The sequence below is a fragment of the Triticum dicoccoides genome, chromosome 3B, assembly GCF_002162155.2.
Source record: "Triticum dicoccoides isolate Atlit2015 ecotype Zavitan chromosome 3B, WEW_v2.0, whole genome shotgun sequence".
Lineage (NCBI taxonomy): Eukaryota > Viridiplantae > Streptophyta > Magnoliopsida > Poales > Poaceae > Triticum > Triticum dicoccoides.
In genome coordinates this window covers 499404624-499432584 of record NC_041385.1, presented here as the reverse complement: position 1 = coordinate 499432584, position 27961 = coordinate 499404624, and positions in this window count along the sequence as shown.

The window sequence follows — 27961 nt, the reverse complement described above, 5'->3', positions numbered from 1 at the left end:
AAATCCGAATATCCTTCAAGCTTGAAGTTTGCTCCTCTTGGGTACCATAAGCAAAAGTTTGGGGTATGAGCCAAATATCAGAAGATTCGACCGCCAAAAAGTGGCTTTCCTTCGGTGCGGCTTGAAACCATGCACACATTACCACACTCAACATGATATCCGGTCTATATGCACAAAGGCAAAGCAAGGAGCCAATCATGGAGCGATATACCTTTTGATCCACTGCTTTACCATTGGGATCAATGTCAAGTTCGCACTTGGTGGGCATTGGAGTACAAGCGGCTTGACATCACTTAGCTTGAATCTTTTTAGCATGTCTTGAGTGTATTTGGCTTGGTTGATGAAGGCACCTTCTCTTCTTTGCTTGATATCGAAACCGGGGAAGAACTTCAACTCTCCCATCGAAGACATCTTGAACTTAGAGGTCATGAGAGCGGCAAATTCCTCATTGAAAGCTTTGTTAGGGGAACCAAAGATAATATCATCAACATATAGTTGGCACACAAACAACTCCCCCTTGACCTTCTTAGTAAAAAGAGTGGGATCAATTTGCCCAACTTCAAATCCACGATCTTGCAACAACTCGGTAAGGTGGTCATACCACGCATGTGGGGCTTGCTTAAGGCCATAGAGTGCCTTATCGAGTTGATACACATGATCGGGAAAGTAGGGATCCTCGAACCCGGGAGGTTGCTTGACATAAACCAACTCATTAATAGGACCATTAAGAAAAGCACTCTTCACATCCATTTGTGTAACTTAAACTTGTGATGGGAAGCATAAACAATCAACAAACGAATGGATTCAAGGCGAGCAACAGGAGCAAAGGTTTCACCATAGTTGATACCCTTGACTTGGGAGTAGCCTTGTGCTACCAATCTTGCCTTGTTGCGAATGATGGTTCCATGAGCATCTTGCTTGTTCTTGAATATCCACTTGGTTCCAATGACATTGTGGTTCCCTTAAGGCCTTGGCACCAATCTCCACACCTTGTTGTACTCGAAGATGTTGACTTCTTCATGCATGGCATTGAGCCAATCCAGATCTTCGAGCGCCTCAAAGACCTTTTGGGGTTCAACACAAGAGACAAACGCGTGATGTTCACAATAGTTTGCTAATTGTCTACGAGTGCTTACCCCCTTTCTTAGGCTTCCAACCACATTCTCCATGAGATGACCTTGGGTAGTGAGCTTGGAAGCAATCTTCACGGCACGACGCTCTAATTCCTGCTTCGAAGTGAAAGGAGAAGGGGTAACTACTTGATCATCTTGAGCGCCGTCTTGAGCTTGTTCTTGATCTTGAGCTTGCTCTTGATCTTGAACTTGCTCGAGGGGACAACTTGATCTTGGGCATCAATTGGTGGTTCACCACGATCTTGAGGTTGATCTTGCCCTTGGTCTTGTTCATGAGGTTGAGGGCCTTCACTTTGTTCTTCGAAAGTGTGTGCGTCTTGGGTTGGTGGTGGCTCCACTTGAGTGGAGCATTGTCCTTCTCCTTCGGTCACAAGGGGTTCCTCAATGGGTAGGATATGACCCACACCCATTCTTCTTATGGCTTGGGGATGAATTTCATCACCTTCATCACAAGTACCACTTTGCTCCACTTGGGAGCCGTTATTTTTGTCAAACTCCATGTTACACGTCTCCTCAATGAGTCCGGTGGACTTGTTGAGGACACGATAAGCATGAGAGTTTGTAGCATAACCAACAAATATGCCCTCATAAGCTCTAGCCTCAAATTTAGACAAACAAACACCTTTCTTGAGAATGAAACACTTACACCCGAACACCCAGAAGTACTTGAGGTTGGGCTTGTTACTAGTAAGTATTTCATAAGGAGTCTTATTCAAGCCCTTGCGGAGATAGAGCCGATTGGATGCATGATATGCTGTGTTGATGTCTTCAGCCCAAAAGTTGTATGGAGACTTGAACTCCGCCATCATGGTCCTTGCCGCATCCATCAACATCCAGTTCTTCCTCTCCGCGACACCATTTTGTTGATGGGTATATGGTGCAGCATATTGATTCTTGATCCCCTCATCACTAAGAAACTCATCCAAGGTGTAGTTCTTGAAATCGGTGCCGTTGTCACTTCTTATTGTCAAGATCTTTGCATCATGTTGATGTTGAGCTTCATTTGCAAAGTCGATGACGGTTTGTTGAGTCTCACTCTTCCTCTTGAAGAAAAATACCCACCTTGAATAATCATCCACAATCACCAAGCAATACTTTCTACCTCCAAGACTATCAAAAGATGGAGGTCCAAAGAGATCCATGTGAAGGAGCTCCAAGGGTCTCTTCGAGTAGATGATAGTCGTGGGAGGGTGAGCCTTTTCATGAAGCTTTCCTTCGATACAAGCACTGCAAGCACGATCTTTGTCAAAACTAACATTTGTTAGTCCACGAACATGGTCCCCCTTGAGAAGACTTTGCAAAGATCTCATATTGACGTGGGCTAAATGGCGATGCCAAAGCCATCCCACATCAACTTTAGCCATTAGGCATGTCGCGGTCTTAGTGGATCGCTCCGAAAAGTTAATCACATAGAGACCGTTCTTGACATGCCCAACAAAGGCTACTTGAAGAGTCTTGCTCCACAAGAGGGCCATGGTATCAATATCAAAGAAAGTGGCAAAGCCCATGAGTGCAAGTTGACGAACGGAAAGTAGATTGAAAGCAAGGGACTCAACAAACATGACTTTCTCGATCGTAAGATCATGAGAAATGACAACCTTGCCAAGACCCAATACCTTAGAAGACGAGGCATCACCCCACTCGACGTTGGTGGGCATAGAAGGGATCTTGTGCACGTCCACCACCAAGTCCTTGCTTCCGGTCATATGATTTGTTGCTCCACTATCGAGCAACCATGATCCCCCACCAGAAGCAAACACCTATAAGAGATCAATGCTTGGTTTTAGGTACCCATTTTGTAATGGGTCCTTTGATGTTAGTAACAAGGGTCTTAGGAACCCAAATAGACCATTCAATGTACGCATACAGAGAACCAACAAATTTAGCATAAGCACGCCCATCACTAGCACGGCACAACACATAAGAAGGGTTAAAGTCGCCGGCTTTGTTGGAAGGGGTGGCTTTTCCCTTTTTGACATCACCACCCTTCACATTGTTCTTCTTCTCCTTAGGAGCACCCTCTCCCTCCTTCACAAAAGTTTGCTTGAGAGGCAGAGGTCGTTTGGTCTTGTCGTTCTTATTCTTGTTCTTGGACTTGGGTGCGAACCCAACTCCCTCCTTAGCCGCAACTTCCTTTTGATTGCTCAAAAGATCATTGATGCTCTTCTCACCTTGTATGCACGTCACAGGGCCTTTCTCGAGATGCTCCTTCAACTTGGCATTCTCCTCCACAAGGTGCACATGCTCACAACACGGGTTAGTGGCATTTGCATTATCAATTAATACCATATGATGAAAGGTAGCCTTTTCTTTGGTTAGCTTAACTTGGAGTTGATCATGAGACTCCTTGAGACTAGCATGAGCACCCTTCAAGACCTTGTGGGCCTTGTTGAGTAAATCGAACTCCTCCTTGAGTCTAGCATGGTCAACGCCAAGTTTAGCCTTCTGGGAAGTTAGCACACGAGACACAACAAGAGCATGATCAAGATCTTTCTTTAACTTAGCATGGTCATCATTGTGTGACTCCTCAAGAGCCAAATGATGCCCACGCTCTTCCTCAAGAGCATTAGAGAGATCCGATATATCATCGGCATAGTCATGACTATGACCTTCCATCTTAGAGATGGTTTCTTCATGAGCCTCGATCATGTCATTGGCTTCACCAAGTTGTTCCAAGAGAGCAACAAAGTGCTTCTTGGATTTTCCCTTGAGATTACTCATAAAAGACTCAAATTCATTCACTTCCTCATTATAACCGTCACTTTCATCAACGCGATCCATCAAGGAGGGATTAGTAATGATGGTGGTTTTGATGTTGGGGTTACCTTTGTTGGTGGCTTTAGCCATGAGACACTTGGTGGTGATGTTCTCATTGGGTGAGTCGAAGAGGGACACCCGTGGAGTTGTGGAAATGGCAACGGAGGCCATGGCCATGGTTTCACTATCTTCTTCATCATCATAATCCTCATGGTATTCTTCTTGAACCACCAACCCTCGAGTAGGAGTCTTTTTGGTGAAGTTGTTCTTGTTGGGGAAGGACTTGGCTTTGTCCTTTCGGATGAGCTTGCCACCATTGTCTTCCCGCTTCTCGTAAGGGCAATCCACAACAAAATGGCTCACATTGCGACAATTGTAACATGTTCTCACACGTTGCTTGCTCTTTAACCCACTTGAGTTGTTCTTGTCGAAGTTGGGCCTTGTGTTCTTCTTGCTCCAAAATTGCCTTGAAGCAAGAGCCATGTGCTCATGATAATCATATTTTGTATCTTTGGGGTTGCTCTCCTCTTCTTCCTCTTCTTCCACAATAACCTTGGCCTTCAAGGAAATGTTGGGCTTCTTTGCCCTTTGAGAGTGCAACACCGCGTTGTCGGCGGTCTTGTCCAAGATCCTCATTGCCACAAACTCATCCAACACTTCATTTGAGGTCAAAGAGTGGAAGTCCGATCTATGACGGATGACGGTGGAAAAGGCCTTGTGGTAAGGCATCATTGCTTTGAGGCACTTGCACTTGATCCAATTGTCATCCGTGTCCTTGCCCCCATGATCTCGGAGTGAGACTGCAAGTTTGGTTACTCTCCGAAAGAGCTCACGAGGTTCTTCATCTTATTTCATTGCAAACTCATCGGCTTCATCTTGCACCACTTCGTAGTTGGAGCATTGGATGCTTGCGCTTCCCTTATAGAGGGAAACAACACAATGCCATGCATTTTTGGCCATGGAGAAGGGTCGAAGATGAGGGAGATCTTCGGGTAGAACTGCATCTTGAATGATGAAGAGAGCATTCTCATTGAATTGATTGTCCACTGCTTCTCTAGGGGTGAAGTTGCTTCGGTCATGTGGATGGAAACCTTCTTCAATGATTCTCCAAAGGTTATTATTCACATGATTTAAATGACGCTTGAAGCAATATACCCAAGAATCAAAGTCCTCATTTTTCACAATCTTAGGAGGAGGGCCGACATGATTTAAATGAGTATAAGGAATTGGTCCTCCATAAACTGGAGGTGCCACATGGGCAAAGATGCTGGTGCCATTTTTACCACTAGTAGAAGGATCCTTTTCACTAGTAGCTTCCCCCTTGTCGGACTTAGCATCCGTCACCTTGTCAGTGGGATCACCCACTTTCAACGGCGAGGTAGATAGTTTAAGTCCTTCTAAGAATTTATTAAACATGCTTTCAACCTCGGTTGTCATGGAGGTTTTCAATGTGTCCAAAGCCACACTGAATTCCTCACGAGACACCGCGGTTCCCCCATCACCCGTAGACAAGCTCGGATTCACAACGGAGACAAAGTCCTTAATAAAGAGACGAGGCTTTGATACCAATTGAACGGATCGATATAGTTGACTAGAGGGGGGGGGTGAATAGGCAACTAACAATTTTTAGCTTTTATTTACCAAATTAAACTTTGCATCAAAGTAGGTTGTCTAGGTATGCAACTAGGTGGGCAACCTATATGATGGAACAACAACAAGTACACAAGCAAGCAAGGGATACAACACAAAAAGCTTGCACAAGTAAAGGCATGAGATAACCAAGAGTGGAGTAGGTGAAGACAAGGATGTGTTACCGAAGTTCCTTCCTTTTGAGGGGAAGTATGTCTCCGTTAGAGCGGTGTGGAGGCACAATGCTCCCCAAGAAGCCACGAGGGCCACCCTATTCTCCTCACGCCCTCACACAATGCGAGATGCCGTGATTCCACTATTGGTGCCCTTGAAGGCGGCGACCGAACCTTTACAAACAAGGTTGGAGGAATCTCCACAACTTAATTGTAGGCTCCCAACGACACCACGAAGCTTCACCATGATGGACTATGGCTCCGCGGTGACCTCAACCGTCTAGGGTGCTCAAACACCCAAGAGTAACAAGATCCGCTAGGGATTAGAAGGAGGAATCAAATTTCTCTTGGTGGAAGTGTAGATCGGTGCCTTCTCAACCAATCCTGAGCAAATCAACAAGTTTGATTGGCTAGGGAGAGAGATCGGGTGAAAATGGAGCTTGGAGCAACGACGGAGCTTTTGGGGGAAGAGGTGAGTCAACTTTGGGGAAGAAGACTCCCTTTTATAGTGGCGGGGGGGATCCAACCGTTACCCCCCAGAACAGCCCCGCAGAGAGCGGTACTACCGCAGGGGGCAGCAGTACTACCGCTAGCCCCAACAGTACTACCGCTCCCCCTCGCGGTACTGCCATGCAGCCTGGGAGGGCAGGCATATGGGCAGGGGATGGACCTAGAGCGGTACTGCCGCGGTGGTAGGGCGGTACTACCGCTCTTGAGCGGTACTACCGCTTCTACTGCCGCTGCTTAGCGACGCACAACCCAACATGAGAGGCGACCCCCTCGAGTCAACGCGGCAGGACCTCGGTACCGCAGCAGTACTACGACTGAGGACCCATAGGCGGTACTATCGCTGTAGAGCGGTACTGTCGCCTGTGGCTCTTGAGAGGTACTACCGCTGGGACCAAGCCAAAACCCATAGATGGGAAGAAAGCCTCCATCGACGTGGGAAGGCTCAGGGGGCGCAAAACGGATGTGTACGTGTTGATTCCACCCTAGCCTTACCAACAACGGATTCCCTCTTAATAGTACGGGGACTCCTACGAAACATGTCCTCCAAAACAGAAATGAAAGAGCTACACGGTCTTGATAAAAACTCCAAGGGGAAGGAATCGTCTCATGCCAAAGGATAGATCTTTGGAATGCTCAAAGAACACGATTAGTCCGCAAACGTGTTGTCATCAATCACGAAAACTGCATCGAGAGAGATATGCCTTTAACAACGATGACCCGTGGGACGGATGACAAGATCGGGCGATGGCATGACATAAAGCAGGAGGAGGGCGGTGCAGCGTGTCACATCGAAGGAAATACTCAAGCACCTGATGATAACCCACAAGTGTAGGGCATAATTGTACCCTCTTTCGATAAGTAAGAGTGTCGAACCCAAAGAGGAGCTAAAGGTAGAACAAATATTCTCTCAAGTCCTATCTGCCACTGATACGACTCTACGCATGCTTAGTGTTTGCTTTACCTAGAACAAGTATGAAACTAGAAGTACTTTGTAGGTGTTGTTGGATAGGTTTGCAAGATAATAAAGAGCACGTAAATAAAAAGTAGGGGCTGTTTAGATAAAGATGCAATAAAGTAAATATAGTGAGTGTGGAAAAGTGGTGGTAGGAGTTGTGAAATTGTCCCTAAGCAATTGACTACTTTACTAGACCGATAGAAAGTTTCATGTGGGAGAGGCATAAGCTGACATACTTTCTCTTCTTCGATCATATGCACTTATGATTGGAACTCTAGCAAGCATCCGCAACTACTAAAGATCATTAAGGTAAAACCCAACCATAGCATTAAAGCATCAAGTCCCCTTTATCCCATACGCCACAACCCCCTTACTCGGGTTTATGCTTCTGTCACTCAAGCAACCCACTATAAGCGAATCATGAACGTCTTGCAACACCCTACAGCGGGAATCCCTCACGCTTGCGCAACACGGAGGGCACAATAGGACAGCAACATAAGCACAAGCAAACTAAACCAATCATAGCAATTCATCAATCACCAGCAGGACAATGAAAATCTACTCAGACATCATATGATGGCAACACATCATTGGATAATAATATGAAGCATAAAGCACCATGTTCAAGTAGAGGGTACAGTGATAACCCACAAGTGTAGGGGATCGCAACAGCTTTCGAGGGTAGAGTATTCAACCCAAATTTATTGATTCGACACAAGGGGAGCCAAAGAATATTCTTAAGTATTAGCAGTTGAGTTGTCAATTCAACCACACCTGGATAACTTAGTATCTGCAGCAAAGTATTTAGTAGCAAAGTAGTATGATAGTAATGGTAACAGTGGCAAAAGTAAAGATAGCAGCTTTGTAATGATTGTAACAATAACAACGGAAAAGTAAATAAGCGAAGCACAATATGTGAAAAGCTCGTAGGCATTGGATCAGTGATGGATAATTATGTCGGATGCGATTCCTCATGTAATAGCTATAACATAGGGTGACACAGAACTAGCTCCAGTTCATCAATGTAATGTAGGCATGTATTCCGAATATAGTCATACATGCTTATGAAAAAGAACTTGCATGACATCTTTTATCCTACCCTCTTGTGGCAGCGGGGTCCTAGTGGAAACTAAGGGATATTAAGGCCTCCTTTTAATAGAGAACCGGAACAAAGCATTATCACATAGTGAATACATGAACTCCTCAAACTATGGTCATCACCGAGAAGTATCCCGATTATTGTCACTTCGGGGTTGTCGGATCATAACACATAATATGTGACTATAAACTTGCAAGATAGGGTCAAGAACTCACATATATTCATGAAAACATAATAGGTTCAGATCTGAAATCATGCCACTCGGGCCCTAGTGACAAGCATTAAGCATACCAAAGTCATAGCAACATCAATCTCAGAACATAGTGGATAGGGATCAAACCCTAACAAAACTAACTTGATTACATGGTAAATCTCATCCAACCCATCACCGTCCAGCAAGCCTACGATGGAATTACTCACGCACGGCGGTGAGCATCATGAAATTGGTGATGGAGGATGGTTGATGATGACGACGGCGACGAATCCCCCCTCTCTAGAGCCCCGAACAGACTCCAGATTAGCCCTCTCGCGAGAGATTAGGGCTTGGCGGCGGCTCCGTATTGTAAAACGCGATGAAACTTTCTCTCTGAATTTTTTCTCCATGAAACAGAATATATAGAGTTGGAGTTGAGGTCGATGGATCATCATGGGGCCCACAAGACAGAGGGGCGCGCCCAGGGGGAGGGTGCGCCCCCCGCCCTCGTGGACAGGGTGTGGCCCCCCTGGCCTTGATTCTTTCGCCAGTATTTTTTATATTTTCCAAAAGTTATCTCCGTGGATTTTCAGGTCATTCCGAGAACTTTTGTTTTTTGCACAATAAACAACACCATGGCAGTTCTGCTGAAAACAACATCAGTCCGGGTTAGTTTCATCCAAATCATGCAAGTTAGAGTCCAAAAAAGGGCAAAAGTGTTTGGAAAAGTAGATACGTTGGAGACGTATCAACTCCCCCAAGCTTAAACCTTTGCTTGTCTTCAAGCAATTGAGTTGATAAACTGAAAGTGATAAAGAAAAACTTTTACAAACTCTATTCGCTCTTGTTGTTGTAAATATGTAAAGCCAGCATTCAAGTTTTCAACAAAGATTATGAACTAACCATACTCACAATAACACTTAGGTCTTACATTTACTCATATCAATGGCATAATCAGCTAGCGAGCAATAATAATAAAACTCGGATGACAACACTTTCTCAAAACAATCATAATATGATATAACAAGATGGTATCTCGCTAGCCCTTTTTGAGACCGCAAAACATAAATGCAGAGCACTTTTAAAGATCAAGGACTAACTAAACATTGCAATTCATGGTAAAAGAGATCCAGTCAAGTCATACCCAATATAAACTAATAGTAATGTATGCAAATGCAGTGTGCTCTCCAGCGGGTGCTTTTTAATAAGAAGGTGATGACTCAACATAAAAGTAAATAGATAGGCCCTTCGCAAAGGGAAGCAAGGATTTGTAGAGGTGCCAGAGCTTGATTTTAAAATAGAGATGAATAACATTTTGAGCGGCATACTTTCACTGTCAACGCAGCAACTATGAGATGGCAATATCTTCCATACTACATGTATTATAGGCGGTTCCCAAACACAATGGTAAAAGTTTATACTCCCCCACCACCAACAAGCATCAACTCCATGGCTTGCTTGAAACAACGAGTGCCTCCAACTAACAACAGCCCTGGGGGAGTTTTGTTTAAATATTTTGATTTGCTTTGATCTTTTTGATCATGGGACTGGGCATCCCGGTTACCAGCCATTTTCTCGTGAATGAGGAGCGGAGTCCACTCATCTTGAGAATAACCCACCTAGCATGGAAGATACAGACAACCCTAGTTGAAACATGAGCTGCTCAAGCATATAAAACAAAATTTCATTTGAAGGTTTGGAATTTAGCACATACAAATTTACTTGGAATGGCATGGAGATACTGCATATAGGAAGGTATGGTGGACTCATATGGAATAACTTTGGGGTTTATGGAGTTTGGATGCACAAGCAGTATTCCCGCTTAGTACAGGTGACGGCTAGCAAAAGACTGGGAAGCGACCAACTGAGAGAGCGACAACAGTCATGAACATGCATTAAAATTAATTTACACCAAGTACACGTATGAGTAGGATATAATCCACCATGAACATAAATATCGTGAAGGCTATGTTGATTTGTTTCAACAACATGCGTGAACATGTGCCAAGTTGAGTCACTCAATTCATTCAAAGGAGGATACCATCCCATCATACCACATCACAATCATTTTAATAGCATGTTGGCACGCAAGGTAAACCATTATAACTCATAGCTAATTAAGCATGGCACAAGCAACTATAATCTCTAAATGTCATTGCAAATATGTTTACTTCATAATAAGCTGAATTAGGAACGATGAACTCCTCATATTTACAAAAACAAGAGAGGTCGAGTTCGTACCAGCCTTTCTCATCTCAATCAATCCATCATATATCGTCATTATTGCCTTTCAGTTGCACGACCGAATGGTGTGTATAATAATAATAGTGCACGTGCATTGGACTAAGCTGGAATCTGCAAGCATTCAACTCAAGAGAGAAGACAAAGTAGTATGGGCTCTAAGTTAAATAAACAATCATGCAAATGAGAGCCACTAAACATTTTCAATATGGTCTTCTACTCTCGACCCCCAAAGGAAAGAAAAGTAAATAAAACTATTTACACGGGAAAGCTCCCAACAAGTAAAAGAAGAACGAGAAATCTTTTTGGGTTTTCATTTTAATTTCTACTACAAGCATGGAAATTAACCTAACTAATTGTTTTTTGGTTTTTCTTAAGGTTTATCAAACACACAAGAAGAAAGCTAGAAAAATAAATTAAACTAGCATGGATAATACAATGAAAGAGTATGAGCACCGACCACTAGTATAGTGTGTGAACATGAATGTAAAGTCGGTGAGAAATACGTACTCCCCCAAGCTTAGGCTTTTGGCCTAAGTTGCTCTAATGCTAAGGATAGCCTGGCTGATATCCGTAGTTATAACTGGGGTCATACTGAGATGCAGCAGTGAATGCATCCTGAGCTGCGGCATGTTGGCAAGCCGCCTCTGCTCTCCCCTCGTGTTCAGCTGCCTCCTCCCTGGTAACAACATATCTTCGTTTTGCCTGGTAATCAAAAAGGAAAGGAGCAGGGAGAGTAACATGGATAGAGCTACGTCTGTCAAAGATTAGTCGATACTGGAGGAATTGTTCATTCCTCAAAAGAAAACGATGTTTGACCATCGCGTCGTAATCTAAATAAGCAAGAAGCAACTCCATATCCCCCTCTCGTGGGGCTATACCAAGATAATTAGCAACACGGGTCGCATAAATCCCTCCAAATAAATCTCTGGATATGACATTATTATGCAACCTACGTGCAACTATTGCCCCCAAGTTTTAATCTTTATTACCTAAAACAGCACTCTTGAGGACCCAAAGATCAGGGACACACATTGACATGCTTCATCTTTACCATTAATGCATCTACCAATGAAGAGAGCAAAATAATGTATAGCAGGAAAATAAATGCTCCCTATGGTAGCTTGTGCTATATCCCTAGATTCTCCCATAGTAATACTAGCAAGAAAGTCTTTATATTCAGATCTGTGGGGGTCATTAACATTGCCCCACTGTAGGAGTTTTGCAAGCAGTTGTAAAATCTTCTAAGTCCATGGTATAAGATTTATCATAAATATCAAACAGGACACTTTGAGAATTACGTGAAGATTTATATTTAAACCTTCTTACGAATGAATCAGTCAATTGATAGTACCGAGGACACTTATCTTGTAAGAAGTCCTCAAGATCGGCATTACGCACATATGCGTCAAATTCATCCTTAATGCCTGCTTTGACCATAAACTCGTCTGATGGCCACTCACAAGCTCGCACTTCGGCGTCCCTTGGTGGTTCATCGTCTTGCTCACGCATAGCATGCCTGGGTCCTTTCTTTGTTGAGGAACCACCTTGGTACATTCTCCTAGACATATTTCTTTTTCTGAAAAATTTCTGAAATTTTGAGTAACTTCAAAATAAAAGTGAATATAACTAAACAAGATTGGTAGCAACTACTCCTACAAGTGCCTAGAGCCTATATCATGCATTAGAATTACTTGGGACCTCATAAATTTAACATGCAAGAACAGGGTCACCTATGCAGCAAAAATTTGCAATGAATAAAGCACTAGAACAAAAACTAATTGGACCAATGGAGGAGTCACATACCAAGCAACAATCTCCCAAAGCAGTTTTGTGAATGGAGCTTTGAGCACGGAGATAAAAAATCGCAGCAAAATAAGCTAGAACTCGTGCTTGATCTGGATGGGGATTTTTTTGGGAAGGAGATGGAGTGTGTGCGTGCAGGAATAAGTGGAGGGGGGCCACCATGGGCCCACGAGACAGGGGGCACGCCCTCCACCCTCGTGGCCAGGTGCTTTCCCCCATGCAGTGTTTTCAGTGCCTAAAATCCTCAAATATTCCATAAAAAATCGTACTAAATTTGCAGGGCATTTGGAGCACTTTTATTTTCGGGATATTTTTTATTACACGGATAATTCAGAAAAGAGACATATAATACTATTTTTGCTTTATTTATTCTAAATAACAGAAAGAAAAAAAAGGGTACAGAAGGTTGTGCCTTCTAGTTTCATCCATCTCATGATCATCAAAATGAACCCACTAACAAGGTTGATCAAGTCTTGTTAACAAACTCATTCCGAATAACACAGAATCGGAGAAATTTCGAATAACACTAAGTTACCTCAATGGGGATATGAACATCCCCAACAATAAGAATAACATACCTTTTCTTGACAGTAGGAAGAGGAAATTCAAAACCTCCAATAATGATAGTTGGAATTTTTCCAATAGAATTAATGCAATGAACTTGAGGTTGTTTCCTCGGAAAGTGTACTATATGCTCATTACCATTAACATGAAAAGTGACATTGCCTTTGTTGCAATCAATAACAGCCCCTGCAGTATTCAAAAAGGGTCTACCAAGGATAATCGACATACTATCGTCCTCGGGAATATCGAGAATAACAAAGTCCGTTAAGATAGTGACATTTGCAACCACAATAGGCACATCCTCACAAATACCGACAGGTATAGCAGTTGATTTATCAGCCATTTGCAAAGATATTTCAGTAGGTGTCAACTTATTCAATTCAAGTCTACGATATAAAGAGAGAGGCATAACACTAACACTGGCTCCAAGATCACATAAAGCAGTTTTAACATAGTTTCTTTTAATGGAGCATGGTATAGTAGGTACCCCTGGATCTCCAAGTTTCTTTGGTATTCCACCCTTAAAAGTGTAATTAGCAAGCATGGTGGAAATTTCAGCTTCCGGTATCTTTCTTTTATTTGTAATGATATCTTTCATGTACTTAGCATAAGGATTTAATTTAAGCATATCTGTTAAGCGCATACGTAAGAAAATAGGTCTAATCATTTCAGCAAAGCACTCAAAATCCTCACCATCCTTTGTCTTGGATGGTTTAGGAGGAAAGGGCATGGGTTTCTGAACCCATGGTTCTCTTTCTCTACCGTGCTTCCTAGCAACAAAATATCTCTTATCATAACGTTGATTCTTTGATTGTGGGTTATCAAGATCAACAGCAGGTTCAATCTCTACATCATTATTTTTGCTAGGTTGAGCATCAATATGAACATTATTATTAACATTATCACTAGGTTCATGTTCATCACCTGATCGTGTTTCAACATCAGGAATAGAAATATCATTGGGATTCTCAGGTGTGTCTACTACAGGTTCACTAGAAGCATGCAAAGTCCTATCATTTTTCTTTTTCTTCTTTTCAGAAGAACTAGGTGCCTCTAAATTATTTCTCTGAGAATCTTGCTCGATTCTCTGATGGTGGCCTTCAGGATACAAAGGTTCCTGAGTCATTTCTACCAGTTCTAGTAGCCACTCTAACAGCAAAGTCATGTTTATTATTTAATTCATCGAGCAAATCACTTTGAGCTTTAAGTACTTGCTCGGCTTGAGTGGTAACCATAGAAGCATATTTGCTAATGAGTTTAAGTTCAGCTTTAACTCTAGCCATATAATCACTCGCGCGTCCTATCTCGAAGGCATTAATCTTTAATTCTCTACCAACATAAGTATTAAAACTTTCTTGTATAGCCATAAAATCATCAAATTCATCTAAGCATGGGCTATGAAATTTAGTAGAGGGAATTTTAACTTTATCATATCAATAGAGAGAATTTACCTTTACTACCTGTGTCGGGTTATCAAGACAATGTATTTCTTCAACAGGCGGTATATTAAGTCCATTTATTTCTTCAATAGGAGGTAAATTCTTAACATCTTCATCTTTAATACCTTTTTCTTCCATTGATTTCTTTGCCTCTTGCATATCTTCAGGACTGAGAAATAGAACGCCCCTCTTCTTCGGAGTTGGTTTAGGAATAAGCTCAGGAGTTGGATCATTGGCTCAGGAATTGGCTCAGGAAGATTCCAATTATTTTCATTAGTCAACATATTATTCAATAGTAATTCAGCTTGGTCGACTGTTCTTTCCCTGAAAACACAACCAACACAACTATCCAAGTAGTCCTTGGAAGCATCGGTTAGTCCATTATAAAAGATATCAACTATTTCATTTTTCTTAAGAGGATGATCAGGCAAAGCATTAAGTGACCGGAGAAGCCTCCCCCAAGCTTGTGGGAGACTCTCTTCTTTGATTTGCACAAAATTATATATTTCCCGCAAAGCAGCTTGTTTCTTATGAGTAGGGAAATATTTAGCAGAGAAGTAATAAATCATATCCTAGGGACTATGCACACAACCAGGATCAAGAGAATTGAACCAAGTCTTAGCATCACCCTTTAATGAGAATGGAAATATCTTAAGGATATAATAATAGTGAGACTTCTCACCATTAGTAAACAGGGTGGCTATATCATTTAACTTGGTAAGATGTGCCACAATAGTTTCAGATTCAAGGCCATAAAAAGGATCAGATTCAACCAAAGTAATTATTTCAGGATCAACAGAGAATTCATAATCCTTATCAGTAACACAGATAGGTGAAGTAGCAAAAGCAGGGTCAGGTTTCATTCTAGCATTAAGAGATTGCTGCTTCCATTTAGCTAATAACTTCTTAAGATCATATCTATCTTTGCAAGCAAAGATAGCTCTAGCAGCTTCCTCATCCATAACATAATCCTCAGGAACAATAGGCAATTCATAATTAGGGGGAGAACTTTCATCATCACTATCATCAATAATAGCATCTTCAATAATTTCATTCTCTCTAACCCTAGCAAGTTGTTCATCAAGAAATTCACCTAATGGCAAAGTAGTATCACGCATAGAAGTAGTTTCATCATAAGTATCATGCATTGCAGAAGTGGCATCATCAATAACATACGACATATCAGAATTCAAAGCAATAGCAGGTTTCGGTGTCGCAAGCTTACTCAAAACAGAAGGAGAATCTAGTGCAGAGCTAGATGGCAGTTCCATACCTTCCCTCGTAGTTGAGAAAAAAATCTTAGTTCTTCCGTCTTTGAAGTTCCTCATAGTGATCAACAGATATAAATCCCAAGTGACTCAAAGAATAGAACTATGCTCCCCGGCAACGGCACCAAAAATTAGTCTTGAAAACCCACAAGTGTAGGGGATCGCAACAACTTTCGAGGGTAGAGTATTCAACCCAAATTTATTAATTCGATACAAGGGGAGCCAAAGAATATTCTTAAGTATTAGCAGTTGAATTGTCAATTAAACCACACCTGGATAACTTAGTATCTGCAGCAAAGTATTTAGTAGCAAAGTAGTATGATAGTAATGGTAACAGTGGCAAAAGTAAAGCTAGCAACTTTGTAATGATTGTAACAGTAACAACGGAAAAGTAAATAAGCGAAGCACAATATGTGAAAAGCTCGTAGGCATTGGATCAGTGATGGATAATTATGTCGGATGCGATTCCTCATGTAATAGCTATAACACAGGGTGACACAGAACTAGCTCCAGTTCATCAATGTAATATAGGCATGTATTCCGAATATAGTCATACATGCTTATGGAAAAGAACTTGCATGACATCTTTTGTCCTACCCTCCCGCGGTGGCGGGGTCCTAGTGGAAACTAAGGGATATTAAGGCCTCCTTTTAATAGAGAACCGGAACAAAGCATTAGCACATAGTGAATACATGAACTCCTCAAACTATGGTCATCACCGAGAAGTATCCCGATTATTGTCACTTCGGGGTTGTCGGATCATAACACATAATAGGTGACTATAGACTTGCAAGATAGGATCAAGAACACACATATATTCATGAAAACATAATAGGTTCAGATATGAAATCATGGCACTCGGGCCCTAGTGACAAGCATTAAGCATAGCAAAGTCATAGCAACATCAATCTCAGAACATAGTGGATACTAGGGATCAAACCCTAACAAAACTAACTTGATTACATGGTAAATGTCATCCAACCCATCACCGTCTAGCAAGCCTACAATGGAATTACTCACGCACGGCGGTGAGCATCATGAAATTGGTGATGGAGGATGGTTGATGATGACGACGGCAACGAATCCCCCTCTCCGGAGCCCCGAACAGACTCCAGATCAGCCCTCCCGAGAGAGATTAGGGCTTGGCGGCGGCTCCGTACCGTAAAACGCAATGAAACTTTCTCTCTGATTTTTTTCTCTGCGAAACGGAATATATAGAGTTGGAGTTGAGGTCGGTGGAGCATCAGGGGGCCCATGAGACAGGGGCGTGCCCAAGGGGGGAGGGCGCACCCCCACCCTCGTGGACAGGGTGTGGGTCCCCTGGCCTTGATTCTTTCGCCAGTATTTTTTATATTTTCCAAAAGTTATCTCCGTGGATTTTCAGGTTATTCCGAGAACTTTTGTTTTTTGCACAATAAACAACACCATGGCAGTTCTGCTGAAAACATCGTCAGTCCGGGTTAGTTTCATCCAAATCATGCAAGTTAGAGTCCAAAACAAGGGAAAAATGTTTAGAAAAGTAGATACATTGGAGACGTATCATACAACGGGTTGCGGGAGAGTGGACCGCTGTAGAAAGATGGGGGAAGGTGATGGAGATGTTGGTGAAGATGGCGGAGGTGTTGGTGAAGATCACGATGATGATGATTGTCGGTGTTATGGGAACGGGGGTACCCAGACATGCCTGCCTGCGGCCTGCGGCGTGGCTCAAGGGGTGGCCCAGCACGACCCATCTTCATCAACACGAGCTCAAGACCCTCGCGAGGGGCCAAGCCTCGCGGGGCGGACGACAGGAAGCTTCCTTAGGCACGACCTCGTCAGGCTGGCTCGCGAGGAGGCGGAGAGATCAAGGCGGGGTACCTCACGAGGTGCCCATGATGCAAGCCATGACGACCCAAGCCAGGCGTGCGCCAGGCGGGCGCTGGCCTGCGCAGAGTCCTTGTTTCCTCTTTGGTGCAAAGGGAGCAAGCACAGGCAAGAGTATCAAGCAAAGGCAACCATTTCAGGGTCCACCCGTGGCCACTGCAGGCTGCCGCACCTTCACCGCCGAGCTGCGCGGCGTGGTCTGGCCGGGCAAGTTCAAGCCAGATTTGCCCCCACGCTACGACGACACGGCCGACCCTGTGGAGTTCCTCCAGCTCTATGAGCTGGGCATCGAAGCCGCCAATGGGGACGAGAAGGTCATGGCGAACTGGTTCCCCATGGCGCTCAAGGACGGCGCCCGCACCTGGCTCCTGAACCTGGCTCCCGGCATGATTTCCTCCTGGGACGAGATGCGCACCCGATTCATCACCAATTTCCAAGGCACACGCGACCGGACCCCGAACATGGGCGACTTGCGCCGCATCAAGCAGCAGCCAGGACAGACCTTGCAGAAGTTCATCCAGCGTTTCAACAACGCTCGCCTCAAGATCCCCAAGGTGTCTGAGGAGGCCATCATCTCAGCCTTCTCCGACGGTGTGCGTGACGTCAAGATGAAAGAAGAGCTTGCGATCCATGAAGACCTGTGCACCTCCCTTAAGCTGTTCAACTTGGCGACCAAGTGCGCTAGGGCTGAGGAAGGACGCCTTTCCCTCCTTGAGCTGCCAGCTGCCGACCCAGAAGAGAAGAAGCCCAAGGTCAAGGATGTGAAGCACAAGGGGGCGACTGTGCTCGCAGCAGAACCGGACACCAAGCAGGGAAGGGATCAGCCTGAGTCGTCCAAGGGCAGCCGGTACTGCGTGTACCATGACCTCCACACCCACAACACCAACGAATGCCAAGAGCTCCGAGCCGTGCGGGACATACGCGCCGGCCGACACCCCGAGCGCAATGACCGGGGCTATGGCCGAGGAGGAGGAAGAGGTGGAGGACGATGGGAAGACCGTGGCCCACGCCAAGGGTGGCGCGACCGACCTCGCAAGGACCGCTGGTAGGACCAGCCTCACGAGGGAGGCTGGAGGGATCAGCCTCGCGAGGATTATCCGCAAGGCAACATGGGCCTCCCTCCTCTGCCACCACAGCCAAGAAGGAACGAAGACCATCATCAGGACGAGGGGGCTGGGGGCTTCCAGGAGCCACGCGCGATCGCTTGCATCTTGGGCAGAGCTCAAGCCCCAACCTCTCAGTGCATCTCCAAACAGTTTGCTCACGAAGTGAATGCAGTCCTTCCCAAGCTCGAAGCCACGCGCCCCCTCAGGTGGTCAGCATGCGCCATCATTTTCATCTCAGCAGAATCAACTCAAGTGCGCAGTCACAGCCGGAGTCCTCCCGATGCTTTGCTCCCCGATCATCAGCAATGTGCAAGTCACCAGGACCCTCATCGATGTCGGGGCAGGGCTCAATGTTCTATCCATCGAGACATTTAACAATCTCCAAGTGCCATACAACCAGCTTCAGCCAACCAAGCCTTTCTCAGGAGTCACTGATGGTTCCACCGTCCTGATAGGGCAGGTCCGCCTTCCTGTCACCTTCGTGAAGCACGACAACTACCGCACTGAGCTCATTGACTTTGATGTCGTGCACATCCGCCTGCCGCACAAAGCCATCCTCGGGTACCCAGCTCTGGCCAAGTTCATGGCCGTGACTCATCATGGTTACAATGTCCTCAAGATGCCAGGAAACGGTGGAGTCATCACAGTGCCTTGTGAAGAGAGAGACGCAGTGTGTTCTCTGGAGCGTGCCTTTCAAGCCGCATCAATTGAAGACCCAGATCACAGGAGCAGAAGGCTTCCCGAGGCAGTCCCTAAGAAGAAGAAGGCGTCGCCTGGTCAGAACCCTCGGGAGGCAAGCCCCTCAGAGTCCGCGCCCGTTCCAAGGGCGCCTCCTTCTGTCGCATAGGAAGGCGCGCCCGACGTCCTCCTCGAGCAAGGCTCGGGGGCTCTCTCCTGGAGTGCCATCGACTTTGCTAAGGTCACAAAGGAGGCGCTCGGGCACTACTTGGAGGCGTGTTTCAAAGCACGTTTCCCTCAGGCCGGAGCGAGGCAAGGAGGGCCAAACCCTCAAGAGTTCGTCAGCGAAATCATTCAGGAGCTGCTGGAATTAAGAGTCATAAGTGGCGGCCGGGCGAGGATGGTGGGCTGCGCGTCTGCATCGACATACCAGGGCTCAACCGAGCTGCCTCTCAGGAGCGCCTCTGGCCCTCACACGTGGGGCGCTGCGAAGGTCCACCCCACAGCTATGTTCACATGCCTTACGGCTTGCCGAACGCGGCTGTTGTGCGCCAGTGCCTCATGAGGAGCATCCTAGAGGCCCAGGCGGCAAGGCGTTCCGCAGTCCTGGCAGAGATGGAGATGGTCCGCGAGGAGCCACCAGCGCCTCCGGAGCCTCCCGAGGCTCCTGGGCCTAAGGGCTCGTGAAGGTTGGCTTTCGAAGCACACGACGTCGCTACTTCAGCATCCCTTCGTCTTCAACACCATTAGGTGACATCTTTCGATTTTCGTTTTTCAGCTGGGAGCGCCCTGAGGGCTGCATCATTCTGAGGCCGCGTGGGTCCGTCCCCGCGGCATGTATCCCTTTAGTTCATGTTTCTAGCTTGCTTTGTTGGGGGCGCCCCTCGGGCTGCATTATCCCCAAGTCGCTCGGGCCCGACCCAGCGATATTCACCTTTCTCTGCGCCTATCTAAATGGATTTGCTCCCTCGTGCTTAGTATGCTGACCTGATCACCCGCTCGATTGACACCAATTTATGGAGTTGTTCCCTAACGGCACGACGCCTGCGCATGGGTCCGTCCCTACAGCGTCGATGAACCTGAGTGGCTGAGCTCTGGCCGTGAGCCCCGCAAGGCGCCACCTCACCAGGCCCTCAGTGCCCTCATCACCCTTCCAGAGCAACCGGCAGCTAGCTGGCAATTGTAACGACAGTGCTCGTTTTCCTTGTGGTGAGCTTGCAGGATATCTTTAAGGGGCAACGTCGGGGGAGGCCTTCGTGACGTCTCCTTCCCTCTCGACCGCATGAACCGCTTGCATGTTAAAGGGGGGGGGGGTACCTGAGCATCGCGACTCATGGACTCTTACTGGCTCTCCAGCCCTCACCTCCTGGCCTTGACCACGGCATCGCGACCTGGCATACCAGCGACGGCTGAGCTCGCTCGAGGGTCGGGACCCGAGCACGTAGAGCATGAAGGGGAGTAAGGGAGAGGGCGAAGAGGCTTGCGAGGACCCCGCACAGAAACTCCTCAGCTACCGACGCGCGGGCCTGGCGCCACGCCAAGAAGAGGCTTTAGGCTCTCGAGATAAGTCATCCTCCAGAGCTACTAAGTATCACAACACTGACCTTGCACCTAATGCAGCTCCGTGTTGGCAACATTGCGCTCCTTTCTCACCGAACGATGGCTGCTTGAGCGCTAAGGGGGACCTCTTGAGCATCGCGACTCAGGGGCTCTTACTGGACCTCGGGCCGCTCACCTCCTGGCCTTTACCACGGCATCGCGACCTGGCATACCAGCGACGGCTAAAGCTTGCCTTGGGACCGGGACCTGTCGGCGCAGAGCATCGAGCCCTCGCGAGGTTTGAAAGGAGGAACTAAGCTAAGGCGGTACGAGCATCTCACTCTGCTTCACGATAAGGATCATACTAACAAAAGGAACTACAGGCACCTTACAAGCCCCCACGGGTGTGTTCTTGGCTCCTCGCAGGGACAAAAGACGCATATCCTAAGGAGTCCTAACTATAGGGACCATGACGGCAGATGCCATCATCAACAATGGGCCACGCAAGGCCATCGCCAACCTCATCCGGATCAGCCGCATCGACCGCCGGGCGCGCCGGCCCTGCTTCGGGCACGACGCAAGCTCGGGGGCTCGTAGTTGTCGTCGCTTGTCACCGGGGTCAGGAAGAGTCCGGAAGAGTCATTGGACCCTCTGGTACGCCCGCTACCATCAGAGGAGCTGCTGGAAGGGTGGGCGGCAGGCCTGGTCCTCGCCGCCCCAGAGCTTCGGTCGCTGCCTCTGGGGCAGCACTCTAGCCGACGGCCATCTTTGTTGAAGACCTTGAAGAGCATCAAGGAGGCGCCATCGTAATCCAGGTGGATCACGAGGGACCCCTTCGATCGGCAGACCCGGACGATCTCGCCCCAGCCCCGGGTCTTGAAGACCTTGCCTGGAGCGACGACCTCGACGTCCGCTTCAGTCGCAGGAGTCCGGCAATCGGCGTGCTGCAGCCAGAGCCTGAAAGTCCCCCTGGGCGGAATCTCGAAGGCGAAGGAAGGAGGAAGACGAATCCAAGATCAAGGAGGCATGGCGGCGTGAAGCACGAGCTCACGGGAGGAGACCTCGACGTGAACCCCGAGAGGAACGACGCGCACCGCCGTGATCCGCCGATGGCGACGGCGCCTCAGGCGGTGCTGCTCGGCGCCTGTGCCTTCTGGACCCTCGATCCGGGCGTACAAGGGCAATGGGAATCCAGGAGGTGGCTGCTCGAACCATGGCCTCAACACCTCCTGCTGGTCACCCCCCTCTCCGCGGTGAGGGACGAGCCGTTTCTTCGGCGGAAGCGGGGAAGGACCCTCTCGGGGGGTTTCCCCTTCTCCTCGGCAGAAAACCGTCGGATCAGTGCCATTGGCTTATGGTGGAGCAAGGGCGGAGAAGAAGGCGGAGAACAGCAGAAGAGGGTGGACTGGAGAGGCTCTCGCTGTTTCGTACATATAGACGGAGGAGGCCAACCGTCGGCCTCCACGATCACAGGTAATCATGACCCGTTTTTGCATGCAGGGACTTGTCAATTCATGCAGTTGCCGAGGCGTCATGGGGAAGCGAGGACGCCCACGTCCAATCATCCGCCACGCGGCGCCCGAGGCCACAGGCTGTTGGGGCCCATGGTGCTTCGCACTTGCCCCTTCGCTTCTCTGCTAAGCCAAGTCCAGGCGCGCCTTGGACCCGGGGGCTATTGTCGGTGTTGTGGGAACGGGGGTACCCAGACTTGCCTGCCTGCAGCCTGCGGCGTGGCTCAAGGGGTAGCCCAGTACGGCCCATCTTCATCAACACGAGCTCAAGACCCTCGCGAGGGGCCAAGCCTCGTGAGGGCGGACGACAGGAAGCTTCCTCAGGCACAGCCTCGTCAGGCTGGCTCGCAAGGAGGCAGAGAGATCAAGGCGGGGTACCTCATGAGGTGCCCGTGATGCAAGCCATGACGACCCAAGCCAGGCGGGTGCCGGCCTGCGCAGAGTCCTTGTTTTCTCTTTGGTGTAAAGGGAGCAAGCGCAGGCAAGAGTATCAAGCAAAGGCAACCATTTTGGTGCAACAAGACCAAGACCAGCAGAACGACCGGATGGAGGTCATCGTGGAGCCCAAGCCGGCGTCACCACCAGAGCCTTTGGCAGGCGAGGACCAACTTTAGTCAGGATAAGTGTACTAGATGTTCCCCTTCAAAATGGCCAATTGTTGGTGCCCTTCCCGCTCAATATTTGGGAAGAGGCCCGGGGCCTCCGCCTATAAATAGGACTAGCCACCCCCAGGGTAGAGGCATCTGGACATCTGGAGATCGATCAGAGAGACCGAGTAGTAGAACCCTAGCCAGAACCACCAACACAAGAACACCCCTCGTGAGGCAGTTCTTCCTTGTATTGTTTATCATCAGCCCCTGTGGCAATCCACCACACCACAAACTAAAGTAGGGTATTACACCACAATGGTGGCCCAAACTAGTATAAACCTCGTGTCCCTTGTGTTGTTCTTAGTGTAGTTTAGATCCTTGCGAGGCGACGAGGCGCATGTAGGTAGGAGGTGCGATCTCCGCGTGCACCCCAGAGTTCGAACCTAGAGGGTTGCCGGAACCCGAAATCCAACAATGATGGCCCCCGGCGGCATTCCGGCGCCACCGGAAGTGAGGGGGAGAGAGCCCCCTTTCTTCTTCTTCTTCCTTGACCTTCTCCCCAGATGGGAGAAGGGTTTCCCCTCAGGTCCTTGGCTCCCATGGTATGGGAGGGGCGAGAGCCCCTCCGAGATTGGATCTGTCTCTCTGTCTCTCTCTGTTTCTGCGTTCTCGGATTCTGCCTTGGCACTGTTTCTTTTATATCCGGAGATCCGTAACTCTGATTGGATTTAAACCTTCGCCCAGATATTTTTCGAAAAATTAGCTTTCTTGCGGCCAAAGAAGGGCATCAACCGCCTTATGAGGGGCCCACAAGGGTCAGGGCGCGCCCAGTTAAAGCGGGCACGTGGGCCACCCCGTGACCACCTCGGGCACCGTCTCGCATTGATTCTTCCTCCCAAAAATCACAAATATTCGAAAAATAATCTCCGTCCGTTTTTATCCCATTTGGACTCCGTTTCATATTGGGTTTCTACGAAACATAAAACATGGAACAAACAGGAACTGGCACTGGGCACTGGATCAATATGTTAGTCCCAAAAATAGTATAAAAAGTTGCCAAAAGTATATGAAAGTTGAATAATATTGGCATGGAACAATCAAAAATTATAGATACGACGGAGACGTATCACCTGACAGGTTCCAGTGTTAGCTCATCTACTACAATGTGATAGAGGCAAGTGGAGCGCCTCGACCGACCATTATTTGTATATCTACGCATGTATTTTCACAGACCAAATGTAGTACCCCCAGGCCTACATAAGAGCAGGACCAAGGTCGATAGAGGGACAAGTTTTTTGGGAAACCACCACATCGCCAGTGAATACTAGCAAGCAGAAGTGGTGGAGAGGAGCAAGCGTAGATCTAGGAGTGTTCGGGCACTCTAGCTAGTACCCCGACCACCGCCGGTCTCACCCCGACTACCAGTTTTGTAACACAAAAGCACTTGCACCCCCCGGTTCATATCTATACCAACATGACGTAGGTTTTATGCTAACATGGCGGCATGAACCCGTATAAAATCCCCCGATGTCCTTGTGTTCTTGTGTGCCTTTTGTTGATGGATTGACAAGGTGTTTAGCCCCTGGTCGAACTCACAAATACATGGTATCCTCGATCCTTGGTGTCCCAAGTACACACTCCAATGGCGTTGCTACTGAAGAATCTCGTTGTTCATGTGGTGTCATGAGATGGTTGGTGCAGATATGGTCATTGATGTAGTTTGTTGATTGTGGATCTGGTCGCTCTATTTTTTTCTGTCGCCTACGCATAACTTTGGTCTTAAATGACTTTGCTGTTTTTTGGCGTGTTTTCGTATGCATTCATTGGTGTTGGTTGTGTGCATCCAAGATATGCAGAAGCCAGGTGTGCTCATTGTGTTTGTATCCTCTTGGTACTTCATTTTGAACCAATAAAATGCACCCTTTATCATAAAATAAAAATTATACATCTTTGGAATATGGCACACGATTATCATCCATTAAGCTTCAGTTTCCAGATTGGATGTCCTCCATTACAATGAAATAGTAGAATGCGCGTGCGTTTACAATGCATATAAATGAATCAAACGAATGATTAAGGTCATCTCCATGGTCTAAGCTCATTTATCCCTCATGTGTCCAGGCGTGTACGGGCGCCCCGTGGGCTCCCCAAAAGTCAACCATCTGGACAGCCCGACTCCCCCAAATGCAGACCACATGTGGGGGAGAAATGTGGTTGTCCTGACTATCTACCATGTTATCTCTAACACGCGGGACCAACACAAAAACCACACCCCATGATGCATGACGGGGCCATCACCCGTGGGTACCTAATCAGGCTAGACCAGATGGAGATGTACGCCGGCACCTGAAGCCTAGAGAGCAGAAGGAACCGACCTTGCCCTAGCCCATTCCACAAGGCATGGGTGGTGGCGGCCAAGATCGCATCGGGTCACCATGTAAACCCTAGACCTCCGTGCCTATATAAAGGGAGGTCTATGTACCCTCTGGGGTTGGAAATATGCCCTAGTGGCAATAATATTTGTATTATTATATTTTCATATTCATAATTAAGCGTTTATATTCTATGCTATAACTACTATGATCCTGGAAAGTGAGACTTAGTGGAAAACTCATTTGCATGTGTGGAATGATAAATGGTAAATAAAAGGTTCCTAGTCTCACCTCTAAGACTAGCTCAAGTGTTGTTGGTGATCACGTTTTCCAAATCTTAAAATATCGTTAAGTGTAACGATGATCCTAAAACAACACTAAGATTATGACATTGGAAGAACGATCATATTGAATCGACCCAATCTTGTTTGTTACAAACTGAATTAATATCGTTTGTAATCAATTGTAATAACACATAGTGTTAATGTGTGATTTGCTCCTTAGACCATGAGAGTACCATAGTCACTTCTTACTGTAGGCGGGCTTTGGGGTTGCTCAAATGTCACTTGTAACATGGTGATCATAAAAGACAACTTACAGGTTCATCAAAAAGTTTGACAAAGGGCTAGATAGCACGAGAGTGGGGTTTGCTCCTCCGATTATGAAGATATACTCTTAGGGCCCTCTCAGTGTGATGACATCAATTGTCGTCTGGCCAGACACACGTGACTTTGATAACCCACAAGTATAGGGTATCACAACAGTTTTCGAGGGTAGAGTATTCAACCCAAATTTATATATTCGACACAAGGGGAGCCAAAGAATTTTTGCAAGTATTAGCAACTGAGTTGTCAATTCAAACACACCTGGAGATTAATTATCTGCAGCAAAGTGATCAATAGCAAAGTAGGATGATAGTTTTGATAGTTGTAGCAACAACAATAGTAACAGTAATAGTGATAGCAGTAATTTTGTAGCAAGAGCAATAGTAACAATAGCAGTAGTAACTTAGCAAGATGAATATGTAGGAAAATCGTAGGCATTGGATCGGCGATTCATTGGATGATATTCATCATGATACAGTCATAACCTAGGGTAATACGGCACTAGCTCCAGTTCATAAATATAATGTAGGTACGTATTCTGTAAATAGTCATACGTGCTTATGGAAAGAACTTGCATGACATCTTTTGTCCTACCCTCCCATGGTAGCAGGGTCCTATTGGGAACTAAGGGATATTAAGGCTTCCTTTTAATAGAGAACCAGAACAAAGCATTAGCACACGGTGAATACATGAACTCCTCAAACTACGGTCATCACCGGGAGTGGTCCCGACTATTGTCACTCCGAGGTTGCCGGATCATAACACGTAGTAGGTGACTATAAGTTTCAAGATCAGATCTAGAACATAGATATAATGGTGATAACATAAACGGTTCAGATCTGAAATCATGGCACCCAGGCCCAAAGTGACAAGCAATAAGCATGGAAAAGTCATAGCAACATCAATCTCAGAACATAATGGATACTACGGATCAAGCCCTAACAAAACTAACTCGATTACATGATGAATCTCATCCAACCCCTCACCGACCAGCGAGCCTACGAAGGAATTACTCACTCCCAGTGAGGAGCATCATGGAATTGGCGATGGAGAAGGATTGGTGATGACGAAGATCGAAGATTCCCCTCTTCGGAGCCCCAAACGGACTCCAGATCTAGCCTCCCAATGAATAACAGGAGACGGCGGCGGCTCCGTCTCATGAAAAACGATAATTCTTTATCCTTGATTTTTCTTCTTCTGGAAAATAGGATTTTATAGCGTCGGTTTCAGGGTCTGCGGGGCCACCAGGTGGGGACAACCCCACCTGGGTGTGCATGGAGGGGGTGGAGCACCCTGGTGGGTTGTACCCACCCAGGTGCCCCCTCCGATGGTTCTTGGCTCCATAAATTCTCTTTTATTGTATAAAAAATTCTTGCAAAGTTTCGTTCCATTCCGAGAACTTTAATTTCTGCACAAAAACAACACCATGGTAGTTCTGCTGAAAACAGCGTCAGTCCCGGTTAGTTTCATTCAAATCATCCAAATTAGAGTCCAAAACAAGAGGAAAAGCATTACAAAAAGTAGATACAACGGAGACGTATCAGACTTCATCAGGGGATGCCGAAACACAATAACGAGAAGGAAGAACAAAACCGGTAATGAGGATTTTGGTATAGTGAGCATACTGGTGACTCAGGAGGATACCAATGGATCCCTTTTTTTGAAGTATTGCAAAGCAAAAGGAACATCAGATGATTACCAAATGTTCACTTGAATATCATGTACTCGCACGGCCAATATGGACGTCCACGGTCCTGCTGTCGGTCATTGAACGAACGGTTTCATCCATGTCTATGAGTTACCAAACCTACGGGATCACAAGCTTAAGGCAATCATGATCTGCTGAGTATTAGTAGGATGAGAGTCATGAGAATATATTTTTGGAATTATTTCATAAATATTCGTAATAGTTCCAAGAGGATCTGGA